This window comes from Erythrolamprus reginae, chromosome 1 (genome assembly GCF_031021105.1).
Source record: "Erythrolamprus reginae isolate rEryReg1 chromosome 1, rEryReg1.hap1, whole genome shotgun sequence".
Classification (NCBI taxonomy): domain Eukaryota; kingdom Metazoa; phylum Chordata; class Lepidosauria; order Squamata; family Dipsadidae; genus Erythrolamprus; species Erythrolamprus reginae.
In genome coordinates this window covers 279,957,878-279,982,797 of record NC_091950.1, presented here as the reverse complement: position 1 = coordinate 279,982,797, position 24,920 = coordinate 279,957,878, and positions in this window count along the sequence as shown.

Below are 24,920 nucleotides of genomic sequence, written 5' to 3'. Positions count from 1 at the left end.
AAACCATATACTCATTTCTGTGGAATGCAAAATACAAAATTTATCAATTACACATACTTGCAACTTGGCAGCTGCCAAAAACCCACTGGATATGAAAAAAGTAAAACATAACTGATATGGAAGCAAAATATGTCATAAAACCAAACGAAATAAAGTAATATAAATTAAATAAACTCAGTGAGATTACAAATGAATAGTGTCAAAATGTATTTAGCCGAGTAGAGAGCTGATTTTTGGATTATTAATTGGCAGTTAGATAAAATGTTAATTGTTTATTACAATTGATATAGTGAATCAATTAAATAATGAATTTATTTATGTCTGAAATGTATAAATTAAGAAACATGAACATGAAGATATCTTCCAAAAGTAACGTAGATAATTATATAAATATTTCACCATCATGAAATTAATTCACAGAAGGTGAATTAATTTCTCATCTATATGAGAAATATTCTCTTTATTTATAAAAATTTGTATTTGCCTCTCTCCTCCTCATCTCACAAAAAGTGATTCTGGACAGTGCAGAACAATATACAATATATACAGACATACATAGTTACATACATACATACATACATACATACATACATACATACATACATACATACATATATTCAACACTAAAAGTTATAAAAAGCACAAGAACAAAAGAAGATAGTGATAACCCAAATAATGATGCCATTGCAAGTGTAATCGGATCCCGCAAGGCCTGATAACATAGATCCTGAGAGATGGTGTTGCATACAGAAAGTCTCTGGGGTTTGCCTGATATGGTCTAAGCAGGTTCAATGAGGTTATGAGTGGCTATAGTTTATTCCCCTTGCCCCAATTGATGTCGCTGTGTGGAGACCCACATGGAGCTAGACAAAGGCCCTGCTACGGATAGTTTGAGCAAGAAAGACCCTCAGATTGCAAACCTGCTTCTTTAAGGGTAATTCAGACCACATGCCTTACTTTTCATCTTGTGACAATTAAGTTAATTGTCCCAGCACTTCATAGAGATTAAGCACATTCAATACATGAAGACTAACATCTGTCTTCATGGTGTGATCAAGATGACTCAAACAAATCATGGAATATATTGCCTATTTGGCTTGACACTTGACTGAGCTAGAATGAAGTCTGAATTTGAGTTGAATCCAAAGTTTAAAAAGACCTCCTAAAAATCAGTGGACTTCAGAAGCATGACTAAGTCCCACTGATTTAATTGGATCGGCTGTCTTTTCATAAACATGATGGATAGAATTTGTTTTTTCACTGTGCAAGATTCAATCTGTTGGGGATTAAGTTTAACCTTACTAGGATTAAGGATCAATTAACTTGTTTTTGATGTTCCATAGCATGATTAACCTCCTCCTAAATATAGATAATTGTGGGAAATATGATTAACTCCAATCTAAAATTTAATCTAGGGCCAGAAAACATTTAATTTAGTATCATCTTCAATAAAAGCAATTTAATCTTGTAATATATATTTATTTATTTCTATGCTGCCCTTCTCAACTGACTCAGGGCAGTACACAGCATAATAAATACTATGTTTAAAAATCTAATTTAAAAAAAATACTACAAAACTAAGAACACTTCTAAAAAAACCCCATCTATCCTGACACAATTGTCCACATTCATCTAATCTAGTCACTCACAGCATCAGCCAGATCCAATCTCACTGCTCATGGCCCCCATGTCTCCGGAGAGGGGCGGCATACAAATCCAATTAATAATAATAATAATAATAATAATAATAATAATAATAATAATGCCCACAGGCAGAGATAGGTCTTCAAAGCTTTGTGAAAGACCAGGAGGCGGGGGTGGTATGTATCTTCTAAGGGAGTTAGTTCCAAAGGGCTGGGGCAGCCACAGAGAAGACTCTTCTCCTAGGTCCCGCCAGACAACATTGGCTGGCCAACGGGACCTGGAGAAGGCCAACTCTGTGGGACCTAGCCGGCCGCTGGGATGCATGAGGCAGAAGATATTCCCATAGGTAATCTGGTCCTAAGCTATGTAGGGCTTTTGTAGGTCATAACCAACACTTTGAATTGTGCCCGGAGTCCAATCAGCAACCAATGCAACTCATGGAGTGATGTTGAAACGTGGGCAGATCTTGGAAGCCCCACAATGACTCACACGGCTGCATTTTGCACAATTTGCAGTCTCCAAACACTCTTCAAAGGCAGCCCCATTTAGAGAGCATTGCAGAGGTGATAAGGGCATGAGTGACTGTGAGTAGTGACTCCCTCTGAAAAAAGGGCTGCAACTGATGCACCAGGTGAACCCATGCGAACGCTCCCATTGTCACAGCCGAGAGATGGTCTTCTAAGCTCAGCTGTAGATTGAGGAGGATGCCGAAATTGCAGACCCTCTCTGAGGGGGGCAAAGACTCCCACCCAGAGTGATGGACAGACAGATGGACTTGTTCTTGGAAGGCAAAACCCACAGCTACATCTTGTCAGGGTTAAGTCTGAGCCTATTAACGCTCATATATTATCTTTATATATATAATATAAAGATATATTATCTTTAATATATATTAACAGTATGTATTATATTAAGGCATAAACAATAATTGCTGGAAAGTCTATATCTGCCCAGTCTTTTGTCATTTTTCCAAATGTTAGAATTGATAAAAATAGAGGAAAGTTTCAAATTACCAACATCTTACAATTTTTTTAGTGATTTTGTTCAGATATACACTGTATACATTTTCAAATATTCTGATGGTGGAATGATCAGTTAAATCAGTGTTTTTCAACCAGTGTGCCGTGAGACATTGTCAGGTGTGCCGTGGAGAAATTAAACCTGGGCCCCCAAACTATGGCCAGTATGCCAGATATGGCCCGCGGAGGCCATTTATCCAGTCACCTCCATCCGAACATAAACATTCCCCTCGCAACCCCTCCAGCTATCAGCGACAGGAAGAGTGGAGACACAGGGAACGCTCACTGACCAATCACCTTCTAGGATTCATCCAGACCACTAGCGATGAACCAATAGCAGGCCGCCTCTCATCCACACCCAGGAAGGTCCCTGCTCAGGCTGCTGCACACTTGTCATTGTGTGGCCACGGCGAGTAGTTGAAGCTGCTACTCCTCCCCCGGGTCCCGATTTCTAATCCTGGTCAGGACTGGAGGTAAATGTTGCCACCACTAGATGAAGCCTCAGCCTCAGCTGGTTATGTCTATCCTGATGGTGTATATAGATATTTGACCTTTTTCTTTTTATAAGAGGTCCCTGCAGAGGGTGATATACAGTGGTACCTCATCATACGAACTTAATTGGTTCCAGGAGGAGGTTTGTAAGGTGAAAAGTTCGTAAGATGAAACAATGTTTCCCATAGGAATTAATGTAAAAGCAAATAATGCGTGCAAATCCTTCAGGAAAATCCCAAACTTTAGATGGGAGGCGAACAGAGGGCAGGGAGGAGCAGCTAAAGGGGGCGGGTGGAAGAAGCAAGGCTAGGCTAAAGGGTGAGTGGGAAGGAAGAAAGGCAAGGGGGGCGCCCCTCCCTTTTCTTTCTTCAAAAGACACAGTTTCAGTGCCTTTGCACGCATGCAAAATCTTTACTCCTCCAAGCTGCCCCTCCCTTTTCTTTCTTAAAAAGACACCGTTTCAGTGCTTTTGCACGCATGCAAAATCTTTACTCCTCCAAGCTGCCCCTCCCTTTTCTTTCTTCAAAAAAGGGGGGGGAAAGAAACCCCTTCATCCCAACAGCAGCTGCTTGGGTTCGTAAGGTGAAAATAGTTCGGAAGAAGAGGCAAAAAAATCTTAAACACCGGGTTCGTATCTTGAAAAGTTCGTTAGAAGAGGCGTTCGTAAGATGAGGTACCACTGTACTATATTATTAACTATATGTATAATATGTACTGTGTTAGAGTGTCATTTTGTGTAATTTTGGTTGGTGGTGTGCCCCAGGATTTTGTAAAGGTAAAAAATGTGCCGCAGCTCAAAAAAGGTTGAAAATCACTGAGTTAAATTATTGCAGTGACCATAATAATAGGGCTCTAAATGTTATACTTAATTAACAACTTAATGAACAAAGTAAGAGGTGACAAAAAATGAAGTTACCATATATTTAAAAGCAACGCTTTATCTTGCAGTAATATGCTATCAGGTTGACTGGTATGAGTGGAATGATACATTGTTGTGTGAGTGAAGTCTTTTAGGTTTTTAAACCTGTATTCTCTTGAATATTCATGATCTCCATTTCTAGGGGTTTCTTTGTAATGTCACATGATTTTGCATAATTGCAAAATCACATGACATTACACAATTGTTATGTAATGTTTTAAATTATAAGTTATTTAAAAGTATGTTCCAACTCTGTGCATTTCTTTATATTAAAATGGAGGAAAAAAACAGATAAACCTATAAGCAATAAGACAGATGTTCAAAAATGCTGAAATAGCAGTTGAACAGCCAGCAGGAACACAGATTTCAGCAAAATATGAGCATGTGTAATTGGAACACAGCTCAGCAATCACTAACAATATTAATCTCTCCCCCAAAAAAATCTGGTCTATGAAATTAGATTTAAATCTACTAGAAAAGAAACATAAACTCATTTACGGACAAGAGGAAATGTGATAGAACCTATAACAAGAGTCTCCCTTTTTGTTCCCAATAAAATTTTATTTCTCACTTTTCAGTCAGGCTATGCATTTACATACAATGCTAAATGAGATTTTTTTAAAAAGCCATGGTTTGTTGAACATGTCCCGTCAGCAAACCACATTATGCATTGGTTCTCAACCTTTCTAATGCCATGACCCCTTAATACAGTTCCTCATGTTGTGGTGATCCCCAACCATACATCTAGTGCCAATTCTCCCAACAGAGCTTTAAGCTGATTGGCAGGAAGGTAAGAAATGCCCCCACTGTAAATGCCTGATTGGTTGGATTGTAAAAAATATGTTTATTTATTTATTTATTAGATTTGTATGCCACCCCTCTCCATAGACTCGGGGCGGCTAACAACAATAATAAAACAGCATATGACAAATCTAATATTTAAAATAACTAAAAACCCTTATTAAAAACCAAACATACACACAAACATACCATGCATAAATTGTATAGGCCTGGGGGGAAAGGAATATCTCAATTCCCCCATGCCTGATGACAGAGGTGGGTTTTAAGGAGCTTACAAAATGCAAGGAGGGTGGGGGCAATTCTGATCTCTGGTGGGAGTTGATTCCAGAGGGTCGGGGCCACCACAGAGAAGGCTCTTCCCCTGGGTCCCACCAAACGACATTGTTTAGTCGACGGGACCTGGAGAAGGCCAACTCTGTGGGACCTAACTGGTCACTGGGATTCGTGCAGCAGAAGACGGTCCCAGAGATATTCTGGTCCGAATTGTGACCAGAAACTGATCGGCAACCAATGCAGACTGCAGAGTGTTGGTGTAACATGGGCATACTTAGGGAAGCCCATGATTGCTCTTGCAGCTGCATTCTGCACGATCTGAAGTTTCTGAACACTTTTCAAAGGTAGCCCCATGTAGAGAGCGTTACAGTAGTCCAGCCTCGAGGTGATGAGGGCATGAGTGACTGTGAGCAGTAAGTCCCGATCCAGATAGGGCCGCAACTGGTGCACCAGGCGAACCTGGGCAAACGCCCCCCTCGCCACAGCTGAAAGATGTTTCTCTAATGTGAGCTGTGGATCGAGGAGGACGCCCAAGTTGCAGACCCTCTCTGAGGGGGTCAATGATTTCTCCCCAGGGTGATAAATGGACAGATGGAATTGTCCTTGGGAGGCAAAACCCACAACCACTCCGTCTTATCAGGGTTGAAACAAATCTTGAACACCTGGTTCTTATCTAGAAAAGTTCGTAAGTACAGGCAGCACTGTGTTTTATTTTATTGAATTTATAGGCTACCCAACCCTGAAAGACTCTTTTAGTCATTTGCTTCAAAGTCTTTTAGCTTCAAAGGCTACTTTTTTCAACCAAAATCATGGTCAGCAAGAAACTGGTCAGGAAAACAAAGATATTTCTTCCACCCACCCTCATCAGAGGCAATATTTTTGTTTCACAAAGGCATAGGAGTTCCTTAAAGGGAGTATCCTTATATCACCTTTCTCAAAAGCTGGTGCTACCCAGTTATGTTGGAATACCATGGCCATTTTACATAATCCTGCCAAGATATGATCCCTTCAGGAATTTATTTAATTCATTATTGCAACATCTCTCGCCCTCTCCTTTTCAATTCCCCACATGCTTTGTGTGTTAAATTTATGTCCTAGGGAACATGTTGGGAAGACAGAGGATCGTTTGCTGGGCACCCATAACACAATCCAGTATAACTCGATCCAAGGAAGGTTTTGTGTGGCTATAAAACAAGTTGTCCTGAATTATGAAGAAAGGAAATTCATTGAGAACATGTGCAGGGGGCAGTGTGGGTGGGAAGAATAAATACAAATACTCCCTGTAAGGCAAACCTTAGGGACCAGCTGAGGAATAAATAAATGTTGGACATGGAAAACATAAGGCTGACACATGTACTGAAGGGTTGGGCAAGGAGAGAGGAACAATAATTGTAACTGAGCCGGTTGTAAATGAACTACAGGGACAATTCCATCACCCCGGGGGTTATACATCTGAAGGTAGAAAATTGATGGAAGAAAATAATATCCAGTGTTCGGTCTTTTGATCAAATTAACCTGAAAATATAGATGTGAATTAGAGAGTGGTTATTTAGGTTAATTCAGGACTGAGCTTCCTATAGGGGGGGGAAAAAAGCAAAAACTATATGAGTAGCACAAATTAACATTGCTATCTATTGACTGTGCATTTCTGTGTGATGCTTGACTTTATACACAATGTTATACTAACAGCCAGGTTGCCAGAATTTATCCAAGCCAATTGGAATGATTATATCGAAGAAGAAAAATGGGATTTAAAACAGAAGCTCTAAAAGAGGGTCCATTAAAATAAAAAAAACTAAGAGCCGGAGTGGCACAGTGGTTAGAGTAAAATACTGCAGGCTACCTCAGCTAACTGCTAGCTGTAATTCAGCAGTTCAGATTTCACCACCGGCTCAAGGTTGACTCAGCCTCCCATCCTTCCGAGGTGGGTAAAATGAGGACCCAGATTGTTGGGGGCAATATGCTGATTCTGTAAACCACTTAGAGAGGGCTGTAAAAGCACTATGAAGCAGTATAAAAGTCTAAATGCTATTGCTATTGCTAAAATCATTCCAACAGGAATTACGTCTCAAAGAAGCATTGAGCAGAATGAGAATGCAAAGGTCTCTGCTTAGCTGACACTGCAGAATAGGTTCTGGCTGGACTTCTTTCACTTCTTCTCACTTCAATCCTCTTCAAAAATTGTCTCACTCAAGAAGGATAAGCTAATCTCAGAGGATTGTCAACAGCTGTAAAAGGCTTTCCTCAAAGACTTCTCCATTTCATGGTGCTTCCCCCTCATTCCATCACCTTGTTCTTTTTCAGATAAACTTTAGTTATCTTCACTGTCTTATATAGACTATGTGCTGATGAGCTGGCTTAGTCATTCATTTGTGAGCCAAAGTCCATTCTCTGACTTCAATTTTATGAATAATGAACAACATGGCCAAGTTATTGTTACCAGCTGTTCCAACCCCCTCCCCACATGGCTCTGTATTCAGAAACTATATTTCTCCCCCAAAGATATATAGCTATGTTCTTATTTATTTTATTTTTTTTAAAAAGAGAGCTTATCGATTGCTCCAATTTGACTTGGAACAATCTAAAATATAAAGTATAAAATCTTGTCCCAATCTATAAAATCTATGTAGCATCCGGAATCCACAGCAATTCGAAAGACCAGAATTAAAATACTTTCCAGAGCTGGAGTGCTGTGGTTAGCTCTGGCCCAGCTCGTGCCCCAAGGACTGTGGATGTGGGGGAGACATCCACGTGCCGCAGACCTGTTTTGCTCCCAGTGGAATCTGCTGATGAAGGCTCCTCTGACCAAGAAGACATGAGTGACAGGGAGGAGGAGAGTGTGGCAGACAGCTCAGAAGGAGATCAATTATCTCTCTCCTCCTTGGATTCAGAACAATAGTTAATGATACAGCCACGCATGCGGAGAGCAATGCATAGGTAGCAACAACTGAGAGAGTATTATCAAAGAAAATGAGCCCACCTGTGTTTGGGTAGGACTGTGAGGCTGCTATAAAGAGCAGCGTGTGGGTTTGGCCATTGTGGAGGTTATCTGATTGTTGTGTTTCGTGCCTGCCTTGCTGACTTCAACCTTGGTGTGTTGCTTTTTCCCATGCTTTGAAACTAAAGCAGAGCAAAGGGTGTTTCACTTTGTGAAAGAAGGACTGTGAATTACCTCACAGCTGCAAGCTAAGTATCTCAGAACTGATAAAGGACTTGTACCAATTACCAGTTTGTTTGGAGACGAGTGCTCTTTGCTATACAAAAAGAGGGCTTAGTTTAAGTGAATTTTCGTTATAAAGAACATTGTTTTGAATTTTCAAACGTGTGTGTGTCTGAAATTTGTACCTGTGAATTTTCGGGAGGGTTCTACCAGAGAGCCCAACAGAACATGGAGAAAGCTACCTGCCATAATATAAATATTGCTTTATAGTGCATTATCGCCCTCTCTAAGCACTTTACAAAGTCAGCATATTTCCCCAACAATCGGGGTCCTCATTTTAAAGATTTTGGAAAGATGGGAGGCTGAGTCAACCTTGAGCCAGTCAGGATCAAAGACTTGTTAGGATAACCAAATCTTTGTAGCTTTCTAAAAGCCAAAAGGAATGTAATCAGATTTTACTGGGTTGAATATTGTTCTGTAAACATCCAGGTACCAAACAATGAAAGACTTGAAATGTAAATGTCAATGGAGATTTTTCAATCATTCTGATTATGGTTGTCCCAAACGTTTCGCTTCTCGTCCAAGAAGCTTCTTCAAAACTCTTTTCTGAAGAAGCTTCTCAATATTTGAGGGGCTGCCACCGAGAGGAAGGATTCAAGGTATTTTCCAAAGCACCCGAAAGCCAGACAAGAAATAAATGGATGGAAACTGATCAAGAACAGATTAAGCCTAGAAATAAGGAGAAATTTTCTGACAGTGAGAACAATCAACCAATGGTTGAGCAGTGTGGTCGGGCAGTAGGAAAAGCAAGTAGGATGCTTGGCTGCATAGCTAGAGGTATAACAAGAGGGAGATTGTGATCCCCTTATATAGAGCGTTGGTGAGACCACATTTGGAATACTGTGTTCAGTTCTGGAGACCTCACCTACAAAAAGATATTGATAAAATTGAATGGGTCCAAAGACGGGTTACAAAAATGGTGGAAGGTCTTAAGCATAAAACGTATCAGGAAAGACTTAATGAACTCAATCTGTATAGTCTGGAGGACAGAAGGCAAAGGGGGGACATGATCGAAACATTTAAATATGTTAAAGGGTTAAATAAGGTTCAGGAGGGAAGTGTTTTTAATAGGAAAGTGAACACAAGAACAAGGGGACACAATCTGAAGTTAGTTGGGGGAAAGATCAAAAGCAATGTGAGAAAATATTATTTCACTGAAAGAGTAGTAGATCCTTGGAGCAAACTTCCAGCAGACGTGGTTGGTAAATCCACAGTAACTGAATTTAAACATGCCTGGGATAAACATATATCCATTGTAAGATAAAATACAGGAAATAATATAAGGGCAGACTAGATGGACCATGAGGTCTTTTTCTGCCGCCAGTCTTCTATGTTTCTATGGAACAGCTTGCCTTCAGAAGTTGTTGGAGTTTCATCACTGGAAGCTTTCAAAAAGGGAAATGAAATGTTTGCAAGGAAAAACCCAAGAAGGTCCAGTTGCCTTTTGGAAAAGCACTTTTGAGGCTTGACTGACACTTGGAGTCAAGCAGTAACCAGTGCAGCTCTTAAAGCATTGTTGTTATAGGGGCACATTGAGGCATGCCTGGAACTGCATGAACAGCTGCATCCTGGACCAAGTAGAGCTTCAGCAGCCACTGCGTGAAGAATCCTTTGAGTCATCCAATTAAGAGGTGACTAAGATATGAATAAAGGTGAGTAAAGTCTCTTGTTCCAGGCAGGGTCATAAATGATGGCATTAAAGGCCGCAGAGAAATCAGGCAACACTACAGGCTCACACTGCCCAATATCAGTTTCACCAGAGTGTTCCATAATTGCAATCAGTGTGAAAGTCGGGGTCTGCAGTCATTTCCTTCTACAGAACCTTCTGCAGCTGTAGCATCTCCTCTTTTTTTAAAAAAAATCTTTCTTCCCCAGAAAATCTGTGGCTATAGAGTGGGGAGAATGAATTGATGTACAGTAACCACACAGTGATAAAGTTTCTACGCAGCTGCAGAAGGTTTTGGGATGACACCAATTAACTAGGCTGTTTAAAAACCCTGACTCAGATCTGGTTTTGGAAGGGAATCAGCTTGCTAGATAATTTCCTTAAGTGGGGGAGAAAAATCAGAGGAAACATTATTCTAGATAAATACTGATGGGATGGGATTTGTTAAGTATCACATTACATAGTTATGGGAGACGAGGGGAATGGAAGTTAGAAGATGCTGTTTCTTAGTTGCTGTTAAATCCTTACAAGAATCAACTGCAGATTCTCTGAGTAAGTAACAGTTCTTTTTATTATAGCAGAAGGTAACGGTTCACAGAATGGAAACAAGACAACAACAACATGGCCGTGCCTGGCAGCTATATATACCCGGGCTGCCAGGCTGAGACAACCAATCACCTTGCAGTATTTTCCCGCCCAAGGAATATGGGGCGGGTACAAGGCCTAACTGTCCTCTGGATACAACAGTTGCAGCTCTAGCATTATAACAGTCCCATCTTGGTATTAACAGTGGATGTCCGTGGTGGGTGTAAACTTTTGTAAAATTGTGGTTGAGGTTCAAATCACACACACCCTACTATTTTTCAGGTTTTCACTCATCCTGAAGAAACAGCTTCTTATCTCATTCCCTTTACATTGGTTAAAACTGGAGCCTTTCCTGAGAATGTTTGAAGATTACTTGAGTGTCACCATCTTATTCTATATTTTTATTTCTTTTTTTGTTTCAGTTCTGAACCTTGAATGTATACTTTTATTATAAACTAGCTGTACCCAGCCATGCATTGCTGTGACTGTCTGGTTTGTCGATTCTAGAACATGCAACATATAATTGTCCACGTAAGAAGCAATCCATGAGGATCTACATGCGTATTCAAATACAACGTAGCAATCGGTAAAGAAGGTCCTGTTTTAAGCACCTGCTTAGGCACCTGCATGTTTTTACCCATCACAGATGTAATAGATGACAAAATGCATGTATATTTCCCCCTAGGCCTTTACAATTTATGCATGGTATGTTTGTATGTATGTTTGGTTTTACAATAAGGATTTTTTAGTTGTTTTAGTAAAAAACATGTTGTTTTTTATCACTGTTGTTAGCCGCCCCGAGTCTACGGAGAGGGGTGGCATACAAATCCAATAAATAAGTAAGTAAGTAAGTAAGTAAGTAAGTAAGTAAGTAAGTAAGTAAGTAAGTAAGTAAGTAAGTAAGTAAGTAAATAACATTGTGTTGAAATTTCAAAGCAATAGGTGAAGAATTTTTGGAGATTTAAGATTTTGAACAAACAAACATTTACATTTGTATTTATATAGATTATTATTATTATTATTATTATTATTATTATTATTATTATTATTATTATTAAATATTTTTACTAATGTATTGAAATTCTTATCTTTTTATCATGAATTTTTAAATGAAATGATTTTTACCTCCAAGGTTGTAAAATGGTATAATTCTTTACCTGGCCATGTTTATCTTATTATAACTTTAAATTTACCTCATATTTTGCAAATTTTATATTTCACTCTGATGTACATTTCACAGCCTATAATAATCATCATTAATCAACCAGAGTGAAAGATTACACCTAGTAGTGTTTGCCTATATATGTAGGAAGGGTGAAAAAAAAATTCCAGAAAAATTCTCCAGATCAGAGAAGAAAAACCAACGGTTTTATTTAACGGGATGCCTGGAATGGCCTTATTTTATTGGCTTTGTTAAATATTATTATGGCCGCCCACTCCAACAGACTCTGCATGGTTTACAACATCCAGACATACAATTCAACCAAAAACATAAAAGAGACTAAACCCCCCCCCCCCCCCGTAACAATAAAAACACATACCTAAATAAACACAGGCCTGGGAACAGAGCCTTAAAAGATTTTTAGGATCCCAGGAGGTGGTGGGTCATAAGTATCTCTGGGAAATGCTCTTTCACGGAGCAGTGGTAGTTGTATGCTTTGATGCATTATTCATTTAATTAATCTCTCCATTTAATTATAGTTACTTATATATAATTATAAAACACTCTGCAGCCAAGAAAGCTCCACACTTACTTATTCTACTTAGGTGACTCGAGGATACAGATAAACCTGGAACCAACCCCCCCCAGAAATTAGAATTGCCCCCACCCTCCTTGCCTTTCGTAAGCCACTTAAAATCTAACTATGCCACCAGGCATGGGGGAATTGAGATACTCTTTCCCCCTAGGCCTTTACAATTTTATGCATGGTATGTCTGCATGTATGTTTGGTTTTTATATTAATGGGTTTTTAATCGTTTTTAGTATTGGATTATTATTGTACACTGTCTTGTTATTGCTGTTAGCTGCCCCAAGTTTCCGGAGAGGGGCGGCATACAAATCCAATCAATCAATCAATCAATCAATCAATCAATCAATCAAACCTCCAAGTGGCCTCAATAAAAAGAATGCAAATGACCAGCTGTGTGCAAGACATATAAATCCTTCCATTTTCCACCATGCAGCTGAAGAAGCTTCTTGGATGAGAGGAAAAATGTTTTCAAAGGAAAAAAGACAAGAAAATCCAGTTGCCTCTTGAAAAAGCACCTTTCGAACATCCATTTAATTATGCTCTCCATATTTAGTTGGAAAGCTCTCACTTTATATGCTTCTGGTTATTTTTTAAGCCAGGGGAGATGAGCATTAGCTCTTGAACTTCTTGGATCTCATTTTGCAGTCTACAGAGATTTCTGAGCTCCCGGGATCATGTCACTGAAGTTTAATGGCAAGCTACATAAAACAGCAATGTAAGTTTTGCAGTTACGAGGAATAGATTAACCATAATCATATTTTACTTATTTGTTTTTTAAAAAGTAACGAATGTTTACAAATAAAAAACAACGTTTAAAAAAACCCCTTTCCTCTTCGTCGACGATGTAAAACTCTTCAACACCACCGATAACACAACTACTCTCCAAAAAGACCTTGACGCTGTCTTTGAGTGGTCCAACACATGGCAACTCCAAATCTCAACTAGCAAATGCTCTGTCCTACACATTGGGAAGAAGAATCTGAACTCCAAATACGAACTGAATAATCAAATTATCACAGATAATCCCCACTCGGTTAAAGACCTTGGTATACTAATAACAAAAAAATTAAGTGCCAAAGCCCACTGCAACAATATAGCCAAGAAGGCTTCAAGAGTTGTAAACCTAATCCTACGTAGCTTCTGCTCTGGCAATCTCACACTACTTACCAGAGCTTACAAAACTTTTTCCAGACCCATCCTCGAATACAGCTCATCTGTTTGGAACCCATATTGCATCTCAGACATTAACATCCTTGAAAATGTCCAAAAATACTTCACCAGAAGAGCCCTTCACTCCTCCACTCGAAATAGAATACCCTACGAGACTAGACTTTCAATCCTGGGCCTAGAAAGTTTAGAACTAAGACGGCTTAAACAAGATCTAAGTATTGCCCACAAGATCATATGCTGCAACGTCCTGCCTGTCAGCGACTACTTCAGCTTCAACCACAACAACACAAGAGCACACAACAGATTAAACTTAATATTAACCGCTCCAAACTAGACTGTAAAAAATATGACTTCAGTAACCGAGTTGTCGAAGCATGGAACTCATTACCGGACTCCATAGTGTCATCCCCAAACCCCCAACACTTTACCCTTAGATTATCTACGGTTGACCTATCCAGATTCCAAAGGGGCGAGTACAAGCGCACTAGAGTGCCTTCCGTCCCCTGTCCTATAGTTTCTCCTATATCTCTTATATCTTTCTTCTATTCCTATATCTCTTCTTCTATTCTTTCATTGATATGTTCTATTACTATATCTTCTTTTCTATTATTTCTTAGATATATTTTACTATGAGTATCTCCTCTATAACCTTCATCATGTATTTTACTATGTGTATATAGATATATACCCACTAAAACCCTCATTGTGTATTGGACAAAATAAATAAATAAATAAATAAATAACAACTACTTTGCTCTGTTACAGCCCCTCCAGAGGCTGAAAGGTTCTCAGCCAGGGGTGGATTCCAATTCCCACCACTACTGGTGCACTGTGTATGCAGCTTCACTTCTTCTGTGTGCACACACATGTGCCCCAGCGTGTTTTTGATTCTGCGCATGCACAGGAAGCAAAATCTTGTGAGGGGGATGCGTTTGAGAGAAAGATTTCGGCAACATTTTTGCTTCTGCACATGCGCGGAAGCAAAAAATCACTGAAATCTCTCACATATGTGTGTCCCCTCACAAGATTTTGCTTCCATGTAGAAGAAGCAAAGCTGTGCACGCAGCTTAATTTTTACTACCAGTATGGCGCCCTTTACCATTCCGGTAGCAACCCAATACTATATTCAGCCTTACTTAAGGTAATGCTGTGCCAGGATAGCCCTAAGACAGTGATGGCGAACCTATGGCACGGATGCCACAGGTGGCATGCAGAGCCATATCTGCTGGCACACAAGCCATTGCCCAAGCTCAGCTCCAACCTGCATGTGTGCCGCTCAGCTGATTTTTGGCTCACACAGAGGTTCTGGGAGGGTGTTTTTGGCTCCCAGAGAGCTTCGGTGGAGGGCGTTTTTACTCTTCCCCAGCTCCAGGGAAGCCTTTGGAGCCTGGGGAGGGTGAAACATGAGCCTACTGGGCCCATTAGAATTTGGGAAACAGGCCGTTCCTGGCCTCCAGAGAGCCTCTGGGGGGTGGAAGCAGCTGTTTTTGCCCTCTCCAGGCATTGAATTATGGGTGTGGAAACTCGTGCATGTGCAATAGTGCATGCCCATGCTCTTTTGGAACCTGAGGGAAAAAAGGTTCGCCATCACTGCCCTAAGATATTAAATCCTGGGTTCAATTCTGCAGCATCTAAATTGAATATGGCTAAAAGGGTAGGTAGAGATGAAAAAACTAGTAGCCATTATTTTTTTAAAAATGACATTTTAAAAATTGTGTCTTCTGTATTTTTAAAATATATTCATAGTTTTAAGAACATTAGCTAGCATTTCCGCTATTTTGTATTTCTGAAATGCTAGCCAAACAAAGTGCCATCTCTTTTGAGTCTGATTCCTAGAGACTTGATAGGTTCAGTCTTGTAATTATTATGGGAACAATATGGCTTTCCAGTCATAGAACTTTCCAGTCTAGCCAAAGGTTCTTGGTGGTCTCACAACCAAATATTAATCCAATCCAATCCTATTTAGGTTTTTCCAGACGAGCCAATGTCAGATAACTGGGCTATTTATTAATGCTGGAAAATTTTGTTATAAATGATTCTGATGCATGTAATTGGCAAATGATTATAGCTCTGATGATTCAGGGTCTGCCTCTTTTGGAATTGAGTTAAACCGTTGTGCTGCTGTACAATATGAAACCGATGTTACTACATGGCTGAAATGAACTGTTCATTTGGATTGTTTCTATATGGTATATTGAACGAATGCATTAAGATGTATCCCCCCCTTTTTTTTGTTATATTAGCATTCGTGAGAATTCTTTTGGCCTAGAAACCAAAAATGACGTTTGCATAAAAATATGACTGCTGCTGGTAATGAATCCTGCATATCTTATGTATGTATGTCTCATAAGATTTCTAATATCTTGGGCCTATATCATTCATGCATGCTTGAGATTTCTCCCTCCCTCCCTCCCTTCCTTCCTTCCTCCCTCCCTTCCTTCCTTCCTCCCTTCCTTCTTCCCTCCCTCCCTCCTTCCCTCCCTTGGTCCAGAAAAGGTTAGCCATCACTGGTCTATAACATCACAGAAACGCAAGACTATCAATTGCCTCTTTAGTAATTTTTGCAAAATGCATCCGATTCATTCCCCATTTAAATCTTCTAAAAAAAATCAAGAAAATATAGTCTAGTAGTACTTTACAGTCATGATGGAAAAAGAAGGAGACTATGTGTGGATCTATTTAGCATCAAAGGGTTCAGGGTGCACCTGATTCAGCCACATCCATTCTGTTAAAATATCCGAAAAAACGTTACAGATATTTTTGAAAAATAACTTTTTCCACACCCCTTCGGTAGATGAAAAATGATGGTCTTTGGGAAAAAGAGCTCCTTCACAATGGAATGTCATTCAAGGAGACAAATCTATTTATTTATTTATTTTTTATTCATTTGTTTTGTCAGGTATGGATTGGTGGTATACAAAGATATAACAATGTTTATACCTCTATACATGATACTCGTAAGAGAGAAACATTAGAATAAGGGATGGGAGGCATGCTGGTGCACTTTTGCGTGCTCCTTACTGATTGATCAAAGCAGGGTACCAAATCTCTTCCTCTAGCGAAGGAAGCGTTTGGAGGGGTGATTTGGGATGTGATTTGGGGCAGCAAAGGAGGCGTCTGGAGGGGTTATTTTGGAAGTGATTTGGGACAGAGAAGGATGCATCTGGAGGGGTGATTTTGGCAGCGAGATAGGGCAAAGGCAGCGGTAGTTGAGGGGGGATTTTGGCAGTGGGATGGGGCAGTTGTGGGGAGCAGAGGAAGCAGAGGGCAGGAGGAGAAAGTGGCAGCGAAATGGGGCGGCTGCGGAGAGCTCCTCGGACGCGCCATTTCAGCTGCTGCTCACAGCAGCAGCAGCAGCTGAGAGAGAAGCGAGGATTCATAAGTAGAAAATGGTTCTTGAATAGAGGCAAAAAAATCTTGAACACATGGTTTGTATCATGTTCATAAGTACAGTAGTACCTCGTGATACGAACCCCTCGTCTTACGAATTTTTCGAGATACGAACCCGAGGTTCGGGATTTTGGTGCTTCTTGTTACGAACTTTTCTCGCCTTATGAACCTGCTGCCCCAAACACTGAACCCGGAAGTTCGGCAAAAGTTCGGGTTCGGGAGGCTGCCGAGAAGTGCCGCTGCCCGGCTGTCACCTTTTGAAACAGCCGGGGGGCTTCTCAGCGGCCTCCTGAATGCCGAACCCGAACTTTTGCCGATCTTCTGGGTTCGGCATTCGGGGAAACGCCGAGAAGCCCCCCGGCTTTTTCAAAAGATGACAGCCAGCGGGCGGCGCTCCTCGGCAGCCTCCCGAAGCCAGACACTGAACCCAAACTTTTGCCGAACTTCCGGGTTTGGCATTTGGGAGGCCGCCGAGAAGCGCCACCGCCCGGCTGTCACCTTTTGAAACAGCCGGGGGGCTTCTCGGAAGCCTCCCGAATGCTGAACCCAGAAGTTTGGCAAAATTTTGGGTTCAGCGTTTGGCTTTGGGAAGCCACCAAGAAGCACCGCCGCCTGGCTATCACCTTTACAGAAGAGCCGCGGAGCTGTCGGCTGGTCGGGAGGCTCAAACGGAGGTGGGGAATCCCAATAGGGAATTCCATGGGCGGAGCTTTGAGGTCACGGAGACGTCATTCCTGGAGTCCACATTTTGGCCAGCCAGGAAGGAACCAATTAAGTTCGTAAGACAAGGTATCACTGTATAGGCGCTCATAAGTAGAGGTACCACTGTATCTGTGTAATATTCCAAGGATTAGGGTTTATATGGAAAACCTGATCTATTTGCTATAGCACAAAGATGGTTCTGTCTACTTCCTGGTTTTCTCAAGGAGTTTCCTTCCTGCAGGATTTCTGAACAGGACCATCTGGTGAGTCTGGAAGGAATAATTTGATTTACTTGGCACTGAAGATGGTATCAAAAATGTACAGTACTATAATAAAAGACCATCCTGTGCCTTTTAGCTCACATTGTAAAGGATTTCAGAATAGCCTGTCCACCTCACCCCCCATTTATGAGGAAAAAGAATATTTCATACCATACAAAGTAATGGTTTTTTTAAAAAAAATCTTTCATTAGTTAGGTATGGGGGAAATCTTTTGTGAAATCTTTTACATGAAGTGGCTTAACATATTAGCTTTATGCATATACATTTTGCATATAGATCTTTATTTGTATTTTGTTCCATGTCATCCTGACTAGAAGAAGGAATAAATAATACTGAGTTCCATGAGCTTTAATATGCTGTTCCTCCGTATAGTTTGGGCCAGTGATGGGCTACCAAAATTTTTACTACCACACTGTGGGCATGGCTTATGCATTTTGTTTCAACATCTTTTGGTGTAAATTGGATGCTTTTGAGTGGAGCTCCAAATTTTTCTACCAGTACTGCGTACCTGACAGTACCCGTAGGAGCCCATCACCGGTTTGGGCCACATAACCTGTGTAATTAAATTTGTCTGCATTTTTAAAATTCATTTTAATAACATTATCCCAAAATGCAGAGATATTAACAGAAGAGCTGAGAAATGCATAAAACTCAATATGTTTTACTAAAAAAAGTGACTGTAATTTTCACAAACTTTTTAAAAATTAAGAATTAGTTAATTTGGATGGGGATAAATACATCTGGTCCCAGAGGGCTTGATTATAACAAAAATCTTTTAGGGGTCCATTTGTGAAAAATAAAAATAGGATCCTGACTTTTATGTACATCTAATGGCTGGTAATTCTGAGGAATATAGCCACAATAGTTGGAAAAATTGAGAACAGAAATAGGAATCCATTCAGCTTCTCAATTCAATCAGAATCTTCACTACAAGATTACTATTCCAGAGAAGAAACCATTGCAGACCATAAGAATGGCAGAGTCTTTGATGAATTGCTAGTGACTCCATAAAATCCAGCTAGGCACAGAATCAGTACTTATTCCAGTAACAGATAGCTGAGTCATAAGTCAGAAATGCCTAATTTTGAGTCATTTGTCAAAGTGTCTCCTTCCATTCTCTCTCTCTCTCTGAAGTTTCTAGAATTTACTATGAATTCACAGAATGGGATTTAAAAAACGAAGAATATCCCAAATCTTGTTAACATCATAAAATTGCTCCTTTCTTCTTTCTCCATGTCAGCTCCTAGCATTTTATAACATATGTTCCATATTTTTCAGTGCCAAATGCTTTATTTTACTCTGCAGCAATACCTTTGATTTTCAACTTTTCATCCTTATTTTTTCTTGGCTCCTTTATATAAATCACATCCTTTTTAGAAAGTACATAGTGTACCTAATCTTTGAAATATTTTTGCTTCATTTATACAATAGGTGCCTATGGGGGAAGAAACAGAAAATGCAAATACTGTAGCTGGAATTTCTTTTGTTTGCAACAGCCTGAAAATGTCAGGGGAATGCTCAGAAAGATGCTACAGAAATCATTCTCAATAACTTGATAAACATTTATCAAGTTAAATGCTGGCAATTGAAGTTATTAAAGAAACCCCACTTAGCAGCAGTAATGTATTATTGGATGCATTGGATCAAAGCCTGTTTTTTTTAAATGAAATTCTTTGCCTATTTTCTGGAATTTTATAGGGGATATCCAGATGGTAAAGTCCTACATTAGCAAATCTCACATGAGTTCTTATAAATTCTTTTCTCCCCCCCCCCAACTCCCATCACAAATTCACAATTCTATAGGCATCTTTTCCATGATCTTGAAAGCAATTATTTCCTGTTATGCTGCCCTGAAAGTTTCTGTCTATTATGACTGAAGTACTTTATTTCTTTGATTTACAGATCAACTTTGAAAGAAAAAAACAGTCCTTCAACTGAGACCAAAGCGGTTCTAATTTTTAAGACTTTCTAAGCCCTTCTTTTAATCATTATTATTATTTATAATATATTATTATTTTATTGTTTTCTTTTTATTAAGAGCTGTGGCAGTGCAGTGGTTGGAATGCAGTACTGCAGACTACGTCTGCTGCCTGCCAGCTGCCTGCAGTTTAGCAGTTCAAATCTCACTAGGCTCAAGGTTGACTCAACCTTCCACCCTTCCAAGGTCAGTAAAATGAGGACCCAGATTGTTGGGGGCAATATGCCGATTCTGTAAACTGCTTAGAGAGGGCTGTAAAATAAGCTAAGAGCTTCAGGATTCATTTGTATAAGAAACTTCTTTATATACAATACTATACAGCAGAAGCCAGAGCCAGAATTCAGAATCTAGAAGTACAAAATCAATAACCACAGAAGCAAAATATAATACAGTGGTAGGCTCCAAGCTGTCTGGGTCACCAAATTGTCCCCATTGGCTGACATGTTATACGAAGTTCACCCAGAAAGTAATGCACCACATTTTTTTCTTTAACAATTGTTTATTGAATGCAATGAAACTTACACAGAAGAAATAATGATATTTCTTCTACACTCCCTATTATTCCACGTAATCTCCATCCCATTCTATGGCCTTCCTCCAGCAAGACACAAGGGCGTGTATGCCCTGTTGGTACCACTCCTTGTTCTGGTCACAAAGCCATTTCTGCACTGTGCGAATCACCTCTTCGTCATCCTCAAAATGTCTTCCACGACTAACAGTACTTCTGTCGCCTGCAGATGCTCTATAAACTGTACACAAATATTTGTGACTGTTCCCAACAGTTTCTTTCTCTGTAGTGAGAAATTCAATGATGACACTTTGCTTGGGAACCACTGGTCTAAGGGTAAAGTTTGGAGGGTTAGGTGATGATACTACTACAGAGTCTGGTAGTGAGTTCCATGCATCAACTACTTGGTTACTAAAGTCATATTTCCTGCAGTCGAATTTAAGTTGGATGCTTGTGTGTTGTTGTGGTCAAAACTGAAGTAGTCGTTGACAGGACAGACATTGTAGCAGATTTTATGGGTTATGCTTAGGTCATGTTTATGGCAATGTAGTTCTAAGCTTTATAAACCTAGGATTGTGAGTCTAGTTGTGTAGAGTATTCTGTTGCGAGTGGAGGAGGGCTCTTCTAGTAAAGTATCTATGGACATTTTCTAGAGTGTTTATGTCCGAAATGTGGTGTGGGTCCCAGACAGATGAGCTGTATTCAAGGATTGGTCTGGGGAAAGTTTTGTATGCTCTGGTTAGTAGTGTGAGATTACTAATCCAGACAAGAGGTTATTAGGACATGGATTACTCAAGTGAGCCAAAGAAGAGCCCTATATGTTACATCAACCTACTCTAAACTGGCATTTCATGGAACCTCGATGTTCTACAAAAGGTCATCAGGGATTCTTCAAGAGATCATGATTGATCAAAGATAACTATTGTCTTTTTTGGGTTTTTTTCAGCTTTGGACACTATTATCTGCAGTGGTGGGAATTTTTATACTCACACCTCAACTGTCAGCCTGCTACTTTGCTGTTATGAATGTTGTAAAAGTGGATTTTGTCCATTAAAGGTGAATGATATTGAAATTTTGTGCCTTATGATTATGTTGCAGGAATTTCCTGAAATCAAAAAATAATTTCAAGGGTTCCTCCAGCATAAAAATATTGAAAAAAATTGGTGTATTTGTAATAGAAGGTACACCAACATAAGCATAAAATAAAACCTACAAGGCTTTTGTATATGTAACAACTGAGATGGATCCAGAAAGACTTCCAAATGAAGAACTCAATCATTTAGAAGGTTTGCAAGCCTTTCCAAAACAGATTAAGCACGATTCATCTGGACTAATATATTATGCAATAACAGCACTGTTATCTTGTCCAGGCTCAGCTAAATTTGCTGGCCCGCATCCACCCCATCTCTTTGCCAGGCCTTGATTAAGCATTTCCATGACTCACCTGCACCTAATAGAGATGATACAGCTGTATGTCATCAGTAGAAATGTGCAATAGATTTTGAGTGCTATCATAATATCCAATTCTGGTTTTATATGGTTCAGATTGATAAAACCTGAGGCATTCTTACTAGGAATAATTGATTTGAGCAGTGTTTCCCAACCTTGGCAACTTAGAGATATTTGGACTTCAACTCCCAGAATTCCCCAGCCAGCATTCGCTGGCTGGGGAATTCTGGGAGTTGAAGTCCAAATATCTCCAAGTTGCCAAGGCTGGGAAACACTGGATTAGAGAATGGAAAAATAAAACATCACTATACCCAGTGATGGGCACCAGCCAGTGTGATCAGGTGTTTTACCCCAGTAGGAAATTCCAAAATGCGCACACAATTGTGCATACCTGACGTGGGCCCCCATGCCCCTGCACGAGGTTTGGCTTCTGAGCATTCACAACAAGCGAAATCTTGTGTGAAAACATTTGCGTGAGTGATATTTTGGCAATGTCGTTTGGCGGGACCCAGGAGAAGAGCCTTCTCTGTGGTGGCCCCGACCCTCTGGAACCAGCTCCCCCCAGAGATTAGAACTGCCCCCACCCTCCTTGCCTTTCGTAAAGTTCTTAAAACCCGTCTCTGCCGTCAGGCATGGGGGAACTGACACATCTCCCCCGGACCTATACAGTTTATACATGGTATGTTTGTGTGTATGTTTGCTTTTAATAATGGGATTTTTAGTGTTTTTTAGATTATTAGATTTGTTCTTACGTTGTTCTTGTTATTGTTGTGAGCTGCCCCGAGTCTACGGAGAGGGGCGGCATACAAATCTAATAAATAAATAAATAAATAAATAAATAAATAAATTTTACGTCTGGGACCACCTTCTGCTGCATGAGTCCCACCAACCGGTTAGGTCCCACAGAGTCAGCCTTCTCCAGGTCCCGTCAACTAGACAATGTTTTTTGGTGGGGTCTAGGGGAAGAGCCTTCTCTGTGGGGGCCATGGCCCTCTAGAATCAGCTCCCCTCAGAGATTTGCACTGCCCCCACCCTCCTCACCTTCTGTAAACATTTAAAGACCTTTCTGTGCTGCCAGGCTCGGGGCCATTAGATCCTAGCCCCCTGGCCGACAAGTGCAGTGTGTCTTGCTGTGTGAATGGGAATGAATGATTTAAAAAGTTATTAGAGTTTTTAAAGTTTTTTAGCTATATTAATGTTGTGGTTTGCTCTGGCCCAGCTCCTACCCCAATGAATGTGGAGGTGGATGTACGGGAAACATCAACATGTCATAGGCCTGTTTTATTGCCGACAGAGGCAGGTAGTGCAGTTTCCTCGGATGAAGAAGAAGGTGGGAGTGACTTGGAAGAGGGGGGCTTGGCACACAGCCCAGGAAGCCAATCTCCATTATCTTTGGTCGATTCGGATGAGGAAGTCTTGGACCCACGCAGGCGCAGAGTTATGTGTAGAAGAGACCAATTGAGGACATATTACAGGAGATAAGAGAGGCCACCTGTGTTTGGGTGGGGCTCTAGTAATTAGAGCTGCTGATACAAATAGCAGCGTGTTGGTTTGGCTGTTGTGGAAGATTATCTGATCGCATTTCTTCAGGACCGTGTTTTGCTGTTTTCTGGGCTTTGTTTGTTGATTTTTCACACCTTTGAAACCAAAGCAGAGCAAAGTGTGTGTGTCTCACTTCATTGGAAGAAGGAGGGCTGTGGCGTTTCTTCACAGCTGCTAGCTAAGTACTTAAGGACTGATTAAGGGAATTGTACAGTCTATAAGGTTGTTTTGGGACGAGTGCTCTTTGCAATACAAAAAGGGTGCTTTGTTTCTTTTGAATTTTGTGATAAAGAACATTGTTTTGAATTTTCAAACATGTGTGTGTCTGAAATTTGTACCCTTGAATTTTCAGGAGGCTCATACCAGAGAGACCGGCAGAATAATTAATTGGATTTTTTAGATCTGTATATTGTATGTTGTTTTGATATGCTGTGAACCCTCCTGAGACCTCAGAGAGGGGCGGCATACAAATCCAATAAATAAATAAATAACATTTTTGCTGTTGATATGAATTGCTGAAAGATTACCCTAGGAGTTACACCATATAGTTGTTCGTGCGTTGTTTAATGTTTTGTTGATCTTTTTGCATTGTATTTTTTGTTCTTTTTTAATGTAAATAATCTAATAAAATTTTTTTTTTAAAAAAAAACCAAACCCCCCCCCCTCCCCCAGAATATCCAATTCTACTGTTGGTACAACTCATTTAGGGATTGGAAGATGCCATCTGAGAGCAATGCAAAATATTCAAATTCCAGCTGCACATTTTAATCAGAATCTCCAAATGAACTCACTCCATGGTAACATGTTAATGTTAAACAGCATGGAATATAAAATAGGATCTTGCAGAACTCCATGATACATGATTGGTTAAAAATCTCTTATGCCATTCTGACACTGATTTTTCATCAAACAAGTTTCATGAGATCAAATAAAATTTTATCCAGTGACAGGTTGAAACATTCTGAGGCAATGATTTTAGTGGTATTACATATCAATTGTGTTAATCTCCAAACAGGATGTTTCCCCAAGGTAATTCATATGTCCCATGGCATTTGCCTCCTTCTCACAATGCCCATTCCTTTAAAGTTTAAAACTGCCTTTTGATTTTCACGAGTGAATTGAGGATATAATTTGATAAATAATCAAATCGTTTGTGCCATTGGCAGCACAAAAAAATAAAAAAGAAAAGGCCAGACATATTCCAGGGTACTAAGTTTCTAACATATAGCACCCATACCCATACTCACACACCAGAGGTGAGTAGCTCGCAGTTCAGACCGATTCTATAGAACTTGTAGTGGGAATTTCCCACCACTTCTTGAACTGGGAATGATCATCATTTGGCCACACCCCCGAACTGGCTCTAATGGCGATGCCATAGGTGGCACCATTTTGTTTTTTGCTTCTGCACACATGCAGATGCTGCTTTTTGCTTCTGCACATGCGCAGCTTGGTTTTTGACTCTGAGCATGCACGCATGCAATTGGTGCACACCCACATGGCATAGGGGGACATGAACTTCAAGTAAAT